General features: G+C 45.1%; 1 pseudogene; it reads right to left on the bottom strand.

The window, feature by feature from the left end:
* Positions 1–9,515: 9,515 nt before the first annotated feature.
* On the bottom strand, positions 9,516–11,815 carry LOC136461023 (acetylserotonin O-methyltransferase 3-like; annotated as a pseudogene).
* Between the last annotated feature and the right edge of the window lie 269 nt (positions 11,816–12,084).

The following is a 12,084-nucleotide window of genomic DNA, read 5'->3' as shown; positions in this document are numbered from 1 at the left end:
GCTTCAAATTTTATTTGGAAAAAAGATGGAGATTCAGGAACAACTAATGAATAGCTTTCTTTTAGATAAACTAATGAATAGCTAGGTTGTCTTCCTGTTATTGGAGGCACCAGTTGCGTAGCTAGCTGGTTATGGATGGGCAATCCTATCTACAGGTGGGGGTACCGGGGTACCTTTGGATATTGTTTTATTTAGTAGAGACGGTGATTCGAATTATTGTAACCAGCTGCGTAAAAATCCACATCACACGTCTATGCGAACCTAATCAATAGTTCACCGAGGATAGCCACTCGCTCTATTCGGCGGGGAGTCCGAACTGAGCCACAAGGCCCGGGAAGCCGCCGACCTCCGTAACACCCAGTGGCGGAGCGACAAATGTCAGGGGCCATAGTAGGCTGCGGCCTGCGGCCCCCCTTGCCACTGAGATTTTTCTGAAGACTGCAGCAGTTCACCACAAGCAAGTAAGTCCACGAGGGAATCAGTGACAAGCTAGCGATGGGAACAAAGCATGGTCAACGTCTCAGCTCAGCCGCTCAGTCACACTACACGCAGCGGCGGTGATGCCTGGAGCCCTCAGCGTTCAAGGTTGACTGGTAATCTCTCCATCAACAACGGTCAGGGTTGTGGCCCCCATGCTCTCCGGCATCCACGCTTCCACGGGTCTGCACTAACCGTGCTATCTGACTTCCGTGGCTCCACGCTCTCCGGCTGTCAGGCCATTGCCTCTGTATATAGGTGACTGGTTATGTAACCATGGACAAAAATAGGGGAGCTGGTGTTCTGCTAGCTGTTTGGTGGATTGGATAGAGAAGCACGGCGTGTAGATAGCTTGCTACCGTTTGCTTGAGGAGGAGAAGAATAGATAGGAGGGGGATTGAGCTGCTGCGTCTTTAGAAGAGAAGCAAACATTATGTAGAGAGAGAGAGAGAGAGAGAGAGAGAGAGAGGGAGAGGGAGAGAGAGAGAGAGGCTGCTGTTGGTGGATCTAATGCTTGCTAACATGAAGAAGAGTTGCTGCTAATGGGACTGCAAATTGGGGAATCGGGAGGTGCTGCTTTGTGTACATGTTGATTCAGATTTTACAAATTGCCCCCTGTATTTTACTTCATGCTCCGCCATTGATAACACCCCAAGCCTGGCTTTAGCTAGTGACCACGTTTCCACTTGGACACATGATATCTTTTAACCCTTGTAAGGTGCAAGAAATTCCCATTTGTTAAGATATAACTAAGTCGACGAGATAATATTTTCCTACATTAACAAAGAGCTAGTGTAATAGATAATTTATACATATGTACAAAAGTCTTTTATGCATGCAACTAAGCATACCTTCCAAGGCATGTGGAAATTTCTCCTTATATGTTAATATCGTATCCATTAATCCGCGGGTGTCATGTACTGATCCACACCAACCAGTGACAACAAATGTAAACCTCATATGAAATCACAAACTGTCATGACATATCCATGTTAACAACGAACTCAAATTTCTAAATTGGAATGTGAGGGGGCTCAACTGTGCTGCAAGAAGAGTGGCAGTCAAGCTACTAATCCAGCAAGCAAGGCCACACATTGTCTGCATCCAGGAGAGTAAATTAAGCAACATAAACTCTTTTTTGCAAGCTGAATTCCTGGGACAGCATGGATGGGGTTTGGAATACATCGAGGCTGATGAAACAAGGGGGGGTATTGTTGTTGCTTGGAATGATGACTTCATTGTGGCGACCCAGCCGGTCAAGAAACCTCAGAGCCTGACTTTGAGATTGACTATGAAATTAACCAACACCTCTTTCATATTGACAACTGTATATGGTCCGACTGAACACGACGCAAAGAATGGCTTCCTATCAGAACTGATTAGCTGTCAGCCTGCGCAAAGTACTCCATGGATCTGCCTTGGGGATTTCAATTTGATCTGTGATGCTAAAGACAAGAATAATGGCAATATAAATCGTACACACATGAGAAAGTTCAGGAGGGCGCTAGACGCAAGCGAGTTGTTTGAGCTTAGATTGTTGAATCGACGATACACCTGGAGTAATGGGAGAGCCTCACCAGCGCTGGTTCACCTAGACCGAGTATTTTGCAACCATGACTGGTCCAACCTTTTCTCGGAGATTGGCCTACAAGCTCTCTCGAGTTCCCTCTCCGATCACTGTCCGCTATTCTTATGTAGCCAAAAACAACAACCGAGGAAAGCTACTTTTAGATTTGAACATTTCTGGATAAGGATCCAAGATTTTAATGAAGTGGTCTCGCAAGCCTGGGCCAAACCTGTTGCTGGCATCAATCCAATGATGAGACTACACAATCGCCTGAGGATAACCGCTTCTGATCTGAAAGCTTGGAGCAAATCTCTTTTCAGCAATGCACGATTGCAACTCAACTTGGCAAACGAAGCAATTCTTCGGCTGGAAACCACTCAGGAAACCAGACAGCTCTCAGAGACCGAACTGAATCTTTTGAAGGACCTAAAACACCAAGTGCTGGGGTGGGCGGCGATTGAAAGGTCAAGACGACGACAGTGTTCGCGACTGACCCAAATAAGAGAGGGAGATGCGTGCACAAAATTTTTCCATCAACGTGCTAACGGAAGGCGAAAGCGAAACCTGATTGCTTACCTCAAAAACCAGGAAGATGTAATCGCCTGGAGCCATGAGGAAAAGGAAGAGATCTTGTACCGTTTCTACAATGACCTTTTGGGTACTACGGTTCAGCGCACACAAAGCATAGATTGGAACAACCTACAGCTATGCAGGATTGAGGACAATGATTTAGATATGCCTTTCACTGAGGAAGAAGTGGAACATACCATCAAGATGCTCCCTGCAGAAAAGGCTCCGGGACCCGATGGTTTCACTGGAATTTTTTACAAAAAATGCTGGCTGACGATCAAGGATGACATAATGACAGCAATGAGCTCCTTTTACAATCTACGGGCAGGACCTCTGGAACATCTCAATGGAGCCAATATTGTCCTAATCCCTAAAACTGAAACACCTGAGTATGCGAAGGACTTTAGGCCCATTAGCCTAGTGCACTCCTTTGGAAAGCTGATAACAAAGACTCTGGCCATCAGGCTATCAAGACATATGGACCATTTGATCTCATCTTCACAGAGTGCTTTCATCAAAGGACGCTGCATACATGATAACTACATGTACGTGAGGAACCTGGCGCGAGCATATCACCGAACTAAGACGCCGGCGTTGCTTTTCAAGCTAGACATCTCAAAAGCCTTCGACACGGTCTCTTGGGATTATTTGATAGAGATGATGGAACATCGTGGTTTCAGCCCGAGATGGAGGGATTGGATATCTTTGCTGTTGTGCTCTTCACGCTCGTCCATCCTGGTTAATGGCACTAAAGGGGAAGGAATTAAACATGCTAGGGGTTTGAGGCAGGGTGATCCCCTATCCCCATACCTGTTCATCCTAGCAATTGATGCGCTTCAAAAGGTCCTGGAGCTAGTGACAAATGATGGTGTCCTCTCCCCCCTGCGTGGAAGATGTGCTAAAATTAGACTTTCTCTATATGCGGATGACGCAGTCATCTTCCTGAACCCAAACAGAGAAGAAGTCGCATCCTTACTGAATATCCTCAGTCATTTTGGGGCGACGACTGGGCTGAGATTAAACTGGACAAAATGCTCAGTAGCTCCCATAAGATGCGCCGGTATCAATCTGGATCAAGTTTTAGAACCATTTGCAGGCCTGAAGGTGCATTTTCCAATCACTTACCTGGGACTACCATTGACCTTGGGGAGACTGAAGATTGTTCATCTCCAAGGAATTTTAGACAAGGCAAGAAAGAAGCTAGCTGGCTGGCAAGGACGCTTACTGAATCCGGCAGGGAGAAGAGAGCTTGTGCGCTCAGTCCTTAGTGCGATTCCAATTTATATGCTAACCTCTCTCAACGCACCAAAACAACTACTGGAAGGTCTCGACAAGCTAAGAAGACGATTCCTGTGGGCTGGAGATGGAGAAATCACAGGTGCAAAATGCAAGGTGGCTTGGCCTTTGGTTGCAAGACCTATCTGCCATGGAGGCCTCGGAATCTTAGATATGGAGAGGTTCAGTAGAGCATTAAGACTACGCTGGTTATGGCTAACGTGGAGCAGTACAGATAGACCGTGGGCTAGGATGCAGCTACCTGTGGATGAGAAGGACATCGCCCTTTTTTCGGCGGCAACCAATGTAATCATAGGCAATGGCAGGCGAGCGCCGTTCTGGACCTCGTGCTGGATCAGGGGGCGGTCACCGGCCTCCCTTTTCCCGAGCCTGTACACGCATGTAAAGCGGAAGAAAAGGACAGTGCGCGAGGCCGTTTTTGACGGTTAGCTTATTCAGGACATTGCACACAATCTGAATGCAGAGATATTGAGAGACTTTGTCGAGCTGTGGAAACTTATACACACCTTGCGTCTGGACCAATCATGTGAGCAAGAGGACACTATTGTTTGGACTCTTGAGAGCTCAGGCAAGTACAGTGCCAAGTCGGCCTATGAAATCCAGTTCTGCGGTCAGACTTTCTCCAATTTTCCAAAACTGATCTGGAAGGCATGGGCGACACCCCGCATCAAATTTTTCTTATGGTTGCTCCTACAAGATCGAGTCTGGACAGCAGCCAGGCTGTAGTTGAGGGGATGGGAAAACAACTATTTTTGTGCTCTGTGTGAAAGGAATTTGGAGACTGCCGTCCATCTATTCACGGAATGCCCGTTTGCGAGAGAAGTCTGGACGATGGTAGCAACATGGAGCAGTTGCCTTAACCTTCAGCCGGAGGGTTGGAACGACTACAGCGACATGGAAGAGTGGTTCTTTGCAATCACAAGTATCGGAACGAAAGCGGCACACTCACTAGCAATGCTGACTATCTGGCATATTTGGAAGGAAAGAAATGCTATTGTTTTCCAACAAAACCATAGCACCGTACAGGCATTGTTCGCCAAGATCAAGGATGAGTACTCCAATTGGGCGTCAACAGGGGGGAGGAACTTCCACTTCCTCAGGATTGAGATGAATCCAATGAGTAATTAGCATAGAACCTTTAACCTCCCAGGTGGCGGTCTGCCACTTGGGAGGGCGCTGCTCGCGCATGTATGTTGAACTCTATCTTCTACTTATTAATACAAGCCGGTAAAACCGGATCTTTCAAAAAAAAAAAGGTTGTTCCATCAATGCTACTGTCGGGTTCATAAGCCCGGGGCTCCTCATGGACCTGCTTTCCAGCAAAAGCTCGGCCCAGTAGACGACGCTGCGAACGATGCGCAACTCCTAGGCCAGCCCAAAAAACCTAACGACAGGCCAGAAGGGCGATCCTGGCCAAGTAGACTCCGACCCGCCTCTCCAACCGGAAGGCCTGGCCAAGGAGGAATGACGCTCGCTTCCGACTCCGGCCCGCCTCTCCGACCGAAAGGCCTGGCCAAAGAGGAACGGCGCTCGCTTCTGACTCCGGCCCACCTCTCTGACCGGAAGGCCTGGCAAAGGAGAGGACGACGCTCGCTTCTAACTCCGGCCCGTCTCTCTGACCAGAAGGCCTGGCCAAAGAGGAATGGCGCTCGCTTCCGTCTCCGACCGGAAGGCCTGGCAAAGGAGAGGACGACGCTCGCTTCCGACTCCGACCCGCTTCTCCGACCGGAAATACACCGAACCTCTGCTTATAGCTCTTCTCCAACCGGGAGGCCGGAGCCGACTGGGGAACGACCGATCGGGGACGCCCGCTCGGTGAAGACCCAGAAAACGGACATAGCAAGTAAGATGGGGCGCTCCAATCAACCGCAATACCAAGGACTGTACCCTGCACGCCTACAGGATAGTACTGTCAAGTCATGTCAGAAGTGTACTTTATAACCTTCCAGACATGTCAGAACACCAACAGTGTTGTGGGTGCCGACATTTGACCTGCAGTATGGTAGGCGCCGATATTTGCCATACCAGAAGAACACAGTGGAACCAACCACATGCATCCAGCCATCAACAGTATTGTGGGCACCGACAAACCGCCTTGTACCCGACGACGTGGGCAACAAGACTAACACACACACTCCCTTCCTCTCACACTCTCTCTCTTGTAGAGCCGTCCTCTTCATCTATAAAAGGGGATGCGCTATCTCCAAAAGGACGATCGATTCACATCCGAACGACATAGACGATTCCAACGGACAACAGACGGATCATTCCAACTCGCTCTCTGCTAGCTTTGGACATTCCAAAGCCACACAGAGCACACACTCGAATACTTAGCGCACGTAGGAGCTCCCATAACTCTCGGCCCTTCGGTTCAGAGTCTGACCGGACCTCTTACACCCCTCATCTTACTCCCTCTTGTTTGTAACCCCACGACAAACATCGAGCACCTGGGGTCAGGAATAAAGTCACCGACCGACTCAAACTGGACGTAGAGCATATTGCCTGAACCAGTATAAACCTTGTGTGATTGAGTGCTAGGCCATATCCGATCACAATGTACGGCAAAACTACAAATATTTACGTGTTGGTCACTTTTCGCACCGATAGCTACTATAATAGGTGTGTGTGATCCACTAATTGTGAAAGTGCATCTTGGCCCTAAGTGGGTTTTGGTGAATTGAATGACAACATGATTAAGGGAATAATGAATTCATGAATCACAGGTATTTACTCCCATGTATGATTTATTATAATTGAGGTCAAATGAAGCAAATGACATGTAGATGAGAAATGAGTCCGGGGTTAATTGATGAAATGCATAAATGACAAGCATGTGATGAAAATAACAGAAGGGATATGGTTTGATGGAAATAATTTGGTCTCTTATATGAAGCTTAATTATATTGTGCAATATTGATATTGGGTTTCATAATGGATGGATTGTCAACATGTGTATCAAGTAAGGATGAGACATAAGTGATTGCATATATCTGGGATGATCTCACCCATGAAGCTTGCTAGATCAAATTCAAGCAAAATACAACAATGCAAATGAAGATGGTTTTCAATGTATGCTCAATGTTGATTCAAGACAAGAATTGACTTGATGGATTGATAGAGTAAAAATGACAAGGAAAGGGCTTCGAGGTACTAAACAAAAGTGAAGGCTTAGAGATCGAGTGATGGAATAGGGGGTGAAGAAGAGATTACTTGCATTGAGTCGATGTACTAGTGAAGCTATGCAAAGTCACGTTGTTTTGGATGATCAAATAGTTGTTGAATTGTTTGGAAGAAAAAGTGACTTTGTGATGGAAAGTATAGTCTTAATCAAATGGTCTGAGAAATGCAAAGTCATAGGTCAATGTGGTTCAGCTCAAGGCAATGAAGGTGTTGAAAGCCCTCAAGTGATGAAAATTGAGAAGACACCAATATTTGAAAGATGAAAGGCTCAAGTGGTATAAATTGTGAATCTTTAATTCTTGAGTATAAGTATTCTATACTGTCAAGAGGTATGCAACATTAAGTACTAGATGAGGTCTAGAAGTGCTCAAAATACCCAAGTGAGAATTCCGAGTGACTAACATCGAAAATAAGGTTAATTGGGAAGTGGGCTAGAAAAATTGGCCTAGGCCAGTTTTGATAGGGTGACATGGTAACAACTAGTTTCTGTGTAAACCGGTCTAGTCTCATTTAGAAAACTAGCTCATGCTGGTTTTGACTAAAAAATGCCCAAATGGCTAGTTTTTGTGGGAGGGTTCACTACGTGAAATAGTATTTGTAGGAGCGGCTCTAGAGGATTTGTAGGGGCTATTTGCTCAGCCGCCCCTACCCAAACGCCTCTACAAATCATGCATTTGTAGGGCGGTTCCCAGACCGCCCCTACAAATCGATTTATAGGGGCGGCTATATATTGAGCCACCCCTACAAATCAATTTTTAGAAATCACGAAAAAATAGGTAAAAAACTAGCCATTTTTTTTAATCCGAGGAGGTCCCCACCCGACAGCCACACACCCACTCTATGGTTGCAGCATTTTTTCATGATTTTTGCACACTTTACATCAGCTAGGATTCGAACCCACAACCTCTCCCTCATGCACAAACTCCTCTACCACTACACCTCATGATTACTTTTGTCTTCAATCCATTTTGGTTCCCCAGATATTATATAAAACTGAGCATAAATTGAATGTTTGAGGCCCTAAACTAATTCAAATGAAAAAATTGTCAACTACAAAGTTTTATAACTTTTCGAGATCTACAACTTTTATTTTGGTAGTTTCTCCACCCGAGGTCACTTATAAAATTTGAATTTCAAATTTGAGAAATTTGAACGTAGTTTTCCATGACAAGATGATTTCAAATGAGAAAGTTATCAACTACAAAGTTTCATAACTTTTTAAGATTTACAACTTTCATTTTTACTGTTTGTCCATCCGAGGTCGTTTAAAAATTAAAATTTCACATTTTTGAAAATTCAAACGTAGTTTTCCTTGACAAGATGATTTCAAATCAAAAAGTTGTCAACTACAAAGTTTCATAACTTTTCGAGATCTACAACTTTCATTTTGGTTGTTTCTCCATCCATGATCATTTACAAAATTTAAATTTTAGTGCTTAATTTTTAATACTCGGTGTTTATTTGTAGGGGCTGTTCAATATTGAGCTGTCCCTACAAATCAGATTTGTAGGGGCAGCTGTATATAGAACCGCCCCTACAAATCAGGCCATTTGTAGGGGCAGCTGATAACACCGGCCGCCCCTACAAATCTATTTGTAGGGGCGGCTCATTTGGCAACCATTTGTAGGGGCGTCTCAATATAGAGCCGTCCCTACAAAGAAAGGGAGACGTTGCCACAAATCGTTTTTGTAGTAGTGGTTGTTTATACTCTTCCCATGGCCCTTGGAGGGTTGCTGATGCTTTAAAGAAAGAGTTGCGAAACTTCAAAATAGCCTTGTGAGAACTCCCAATCATCCTTTGTAGGATTTAAGTGAAATTTGAGATACCATTGAATTGGAGAGCAAGATAGAGCCTTTGTGAGCTTCTGTGGGCATTAGAGAGTTGAGCAAAGACTTGAGCACTTCGTGACAATGTCAAGTTCGTGGTTGTGCATTTGTTATACTATTGGAGGAATTATCTAAAGTTTAGTTTAAAACAACAAGATAACTCAAGAAGGGAAGTTATACTCAACCCAAACTTATTTTAGGTTCATCCCTTAACTCCTTGCATAAGTTCACCATACTCATTTCATAGGGTCACTTTTACTTATGTGTGGCTAGCATGCACCTTTGCATATATATATATATGTGGGCATTGCATCTTATGTTTTTTATTATTGCATTTCATGTATAATTATTAGAGTAGCTCAAGTATCAGGAGGAATCAGAAATAGCATACATGAAAAAGGTGTTTGCTGAAAAGATTCCTGAAGCTTAGAAGGTGAACATCAGAAGTAAAAAAAAGCTAACATTTGCCATATGGTAAAAATTACCCGTACACACAAGCTGGGTTGCTACTTAAACAAAGACCACACCAATCTTGTTACAGTAATAGATGAGCAATAGCACAACAGATATATAATGGCCAAATTTTCAATGATCACAGGCTATGGATAAAGCTCAATCACCGATCGAGCCCCCAAGATGGGCCTAATCCTGTAGCGAGTAAAACCTGAATCCATGAAAATCTTATTCCATGTTTGCTCCCCTCGTTCTTTGCCTGTACACAGCACCATCATGCACATATCCATCAAAAGTAGAGCTTCAAATGCCTCTTTGGTCAATGGGGACTGTCCCACCACCATTTCTATAATCACAACCTTCCCTGCCGGACCAGTAGCATAGATAGCCTCTCTGCATCGCTGCATGATTCTCACACAGTCCTCGTTGCTCCAATCATGCAACACATTCTGCAATATTTAGTGAAACTTTAGTTTATGTTATATCAACTCTTTGTTGCATATTTTTTGACATCACCAATCTATATTTCCATTTTCAACTTTTGAAGTTATAGTTATTGGTGACCTATGTGTTAAGTTGAAACTCTAGTACTCGTTGTATCCTTTATTAAAAAAATCCTTTGATATTTTAAATTTTAGGCACTAGGTATAATATTCAATTAATTCCCACTATTATGGCATTGGTACACGGTTTGTTAAGAGACCCTTTTGTTGACAATGGATAAACTATTTAAATAAATATTTATCCTAATATATGCATGTTTACTTGCTCTAATAGTGACACATAGCATTTATAGTGACTCCATGTTTGAGTGGTAGACGTGTGAAACATAGAAACATATGGAACATATATACTCTACTATTATTGTATTATTTCCTTTAATAGCTTATATTGGTATTTAGATATGGATTTGGCATTTAATTAGTTACTCCCTCTGTCCTGAAAAACCTGATGTTCTAGGATTTTTAAGACATATTAGTGCTCAACAAACATTACCCATGTAAGATTTCGTGCACCTATTTTTGAGGCGGATCAAATTACTAACCACCTCTAGAAAAGTTATATATTCAAAATATAAATCATAATTGATTATTAGGATTCTTGCTGTTTAGTTTTGTTTTTAGTATACGATTTAGAATTTTGGAAAGTTAACCCTTATTGTTTTGCAAGTGAAAGTATATATACATATATCTATATCATGTGTAATACCTAGAAACGTACAATTAAGGTCCTGTTTGGTTCTCTAGTCCATGGACTAAAAGTTTTAGTCCACTTTTGTCCATGAACTAAAATTAAACTAAAGTGTTGTTTGGTTCCTTGAACTAAAATAGAATAAAGTGGAGAGAGAGGATAATAAATGAGAGGCATGGATGTCCCCAATACCTTGTAGTCCATTTTAGTCCAGTTTTGCGGACTAAAGGACTAAAGGATTTTAGTCAACTTTTAGTCCTAAGTGTTTGGCTGTTTAGTTCAATTAAAATGCAGATTTTAGTCTAAAATGCTTTAGTCCATGGGAACCAAACACCCCCTTAATTATATATAGTTTTTATTATGATATGTGATGTTCAGTTCGGCCTAGGGCCTCCGATCCAAAGCATAGCACCGGCGCCAGCCGGGCAGCGTGGACAGCTGGTGGGATGAAATCCACCATATCACCGGCGACGAACTGAAAGGTGTCGTCTTTAGTGCCTGGGACGTTTTCGAGAACGTGGGGAAGCTCGAGCACCGAGCACTTGACGTGCGGGAACGCTGTGGCGATGGCCCTCGCCGTCGTGCCGTTCCCTCCGCCGACGTCGACCAGAGACCTGATCCCTTGGAACACGTCGCTGCACTCCCGCACGACTACGCCAGCCACCAGCCGGCTGTCGGACGCCATGAGCTGGTCGAAACGCGCGCTCCGCTCCGCGTCGCAGCCGTTGGCGGCCCAGAAGCTCTGGCCGTACGCCATCATGAACGGCGTCTCAGCCGAAGATGAGTCGCCTCCGTCGCTCTTGAACCACTCGTCTAGCCGCAGGTACGCCGTGAGGTTGGACGACAGCGGGGTCACCGAGGTCACAAACTGCGATAGGCACGCGCCGCCGTTGGCTTCCGCATCGTGCACGACGAGGCGAGACACTGGCGTGAGGCGGTAGACGCCAGCTTCGCCGCCGCCATTGACCTGGACATCGTCTTCCGTGAAGAAGACCCCTAGCTCCGTCAGCAATGGCATGAGGCGGGATAAGTGTGTCCGCTTTGTCTCGGTAAGTGGGATGGCAGCGAGCAGTTCGGTTAGCGTGGTGGCGCCGCCCGAGCGATGGATAGCGTCCGGGATCCAGAGCTTGACGGCGCAACGGAGGGCCATGGATTTTATGTAGCTGTAGGAGAGGCGCCAAATCTCTGCCTGGGCTTGCATAAGCTCCTCGCTAGGGATCGCCGTCCTGCAGGGCACAAATGGCTTCTGCTCCATTTCTAGTTATTTGCTAGCTCTTATGGCTAGCTACGAGTCGGATGGATGCACGAAGAATTGAAGATACAGCGCAGAGCTGGTTTTATATGTGGGTCACTGGCCTCGACCTAGCTGCTGGCCGAAATGACTGCCGAGGTTCCGCGGTTTGGGATGGGGATTTGATTTTTTTTGAGGCGAGCGAGAGAGAGGAGACAGGAGGCACGCCACAGCGACGAGGGAGCCATGCGGTCTCGTGCTGGGGAGCAAAGGCTGTGTTCGTTTGAGAAGTC

The sequence above is a fragment of the Miscanthus floridulus genome, chromosome 1 (genome assembly GCF_019320115.1).
Source record: "Miscanthus floridulus cultivar M001 chromosome 1, ASM1932011v1, whole genome shotgun sequence".
Classification (NCBI taxonomy): Eukaryota; Viridiplantae; Streptophyta; class Magnoliopsida; order Poales; family Poaceae; genus Miscanthus; species Miscanthus floridulus.
The sequence above is the reverse complement of the archived record's forward strand: the minus strand, read 5'-3'. Positions and strand labels throughout refer to the sequence as shown.